This window comes from Mandrillus leucophaeus, unplaced genomic scaffold, assembly GCF_000951045.1.
Source record: "Mandrillus leucophaeus isolate KB7577 unplaced genomic scaffold, Mleu.le_1.0 Scaffold213, whole genome shotgun sequence".
NCBI classification, from domain to species: domain Eukaryota; kingdom Metazoa; phylum Chordata; class Mammalia; order Primates; family Cercopithecidae; genus Mandrillus; species Mandrillus leucophaeus.
The window spans coordinates 900,182-902,375 of NW_012102177.1; the positions used below are offsets into that span (position 1 = coordinate 900,182).

At 48.9% G+C, this 2,194-nt stretch overlaps 1 protein-coding gene across 2 annotated transcripts in view; it reads right to left on the reverse strand.

Annotated features, from left to right (window-relative positions):
• ERCC3 (excision repair cross-complementation group 3) overlaps positions 1–2,194 on the reverse strand; it is a 70,979-nt gene that overhangs the window by 27,429 nt on the left and 41,356 nt on the right. The gene's annotated exons all lie outside the window — the stretch shown is intronic.

The window sequence follows — 2,194 nt, forward strand, 5'->3', positions numbered from 1 at the left end:
TGTAATGATCATTCCAGTACACAGGAGACAGCCACAATCTGCTGCCCTTCACTGTGCCAGACTGGTTCGGAGTCGACAGTGCCAGGCAAATTCACGTCCCTGCCTAAGCAGATGCTCGGGAGGCTACGGCTAAGGCACCAGCCTCAGGAGTGCTGCAAATGTAGGTGGGGGAGGCCCCTGGAGTGAGGCTCCAGAAGACTCTGGAGGAGCACCGCTGTGGGAGGAAGGATGGGGAGGGAAGATAGTTCTTAAATACGGCACAGTAGATATAGGAACTGTCTCATTGTCCTGCTCAAATTGGCACTAATGTGACAGTACACAAACCCACAAAGAAAACAGGAGAAGAAATAACAGCAGATGAGAGAAGTGGGTAACATTTCAGAAGCTGAAAAGCAGACAGATGCAGGCACAGTACCTGAGCTAACAGACTAGAGAAAGCAGAAGCTGGAGCCCGCAGGAGGGAAGACCGATACGAAACCCGCCGCCTCTGTGTCCTCTGCGGCATGCAGGAGGGCTGAGGAACTAGTCACCAGTTGCCTGAGAAGGTGGGGAGGTACACAGGAGGCCTGGCAGCGTGTGAGTGTGAGGAGCAGTCGGGTCTGGCCGGCAGCAGGGAGGCCACCTCCACTGGTGGGGCACTGGAGACTTACCCTCCAGGGATGCCTGGCAGAGCTGAGGGCAAAGGCGAGACTGAATGCAAAGATTCCACAAGCCCTCCTCTTCCCCTAACACACGGTGGTGCCCAGGAGACTGGAAAATTCCTCACTGAAGAAACCGTCCAGCCCAAGAGAAAAGTCCTAGAGATACTGGCATTTGGCAGTCTCCTGAAGAAATAGCCAGGCCCTGCCCAGCCACTCTGGTGAGGTCCACAAGCTGGCAAACCCACTAAGCCATACAGAAAGGCCTGCCAGCTTTTCAGTGACTGACTTTAAATAAGAAAATACAGTCAAGGATTACCAAAACTCAGAAAGACTCAAAAGACAGGTAAAAACAAGACAAAAAAATGACAAAAAGAGACATGGCAGGAAACAGAAGGAAGCTTCAAAAGCTTTCACAGCCTCTGAGAAGACACTCTATTCACAAACAAAACAAGAACATTATCAGGAAAAAACTCAGAAATTTAACAAGTCTCAATAGAAGGTTTAGAAGACAAAGGGATAAAGAAGTGGAAAAAAGATACGCAGACTGCAGAAGCTCTTCAGAGGAGCTAACAGCTGACGAGTCAAGACTCCAAGAAGGGAATACATAGAGAAGGTGATCAACAACAAAAAATAGAAATTCTCAGAGCCGAAGGACACGCGTTTCCAGACGGAAAGGATACACTGAGTGCCCATCACAATGAAAGAAAAAACATTAAGAATATCACTTTGAAGTTTCTAAAAAGGGAGAAGATCCTACCAGTTTTCAAGGGAAGGAAAACACAGCCACCACGGCGACAACACACTGAGAGGCAGCAAAGGCATCAGACTGCTGAGCTGCTGCACTGGAAGCTCCGAAGTTAGTTCTAGGACCCGGCCAAACTACTGATCAAGTGTAAAGTCAAATAAAGACATCTGCAAACACATGAAGTCTCCAAAGCTTCCCCTCCTACATCCCTTCTCTCAGGAACTTACTGGAACATGTGCTCCATCAAAATGAGTCACCAAGAGGGTGGAGACTTGAGGGTGGGAAATGCAACAGAGGCCCAGGAAATTCATGGGGTGGTGCAAGGGAAACCCCATGATAACAGCTGGTGGCGTCTCTAGTCCCAGACAGCAAGCAGGTCAGAACAGAGCAGGGGGATGGAGTGCTGGTGGGGATCCCACTGGGGAAACAGAAAAACAGAACTGAGAAATTACCTGACCCTACTGAGTTTATGGTTATGTGAAGAGTTTGGAGAGGAATAATTAAATGTACAGAAAACCAAGCAAAAACAATGACAAGGCAATTATTAACTCCAAGGCAAACAAATATTCACAAAAAAGAAAATGTAGGGCCGGGCATGGTGGCTCATGCCTGTAATCCCAGCACTTTGGAAGGCTGAGGCAGGCAGATCACGAGGCCAAGAGATTGAGATCATCCTGGCCAATGTGGTGAAATCCCGTCTCTACTAAAAATACAAAAATTATCCAGGCCGTGGTGGCGGGTGCCTGTAGTCCCAGCTACTCGGGAAGCTGAGGCAGGAGAATCACTTGAACCCAGGAGGCGGAGGTTG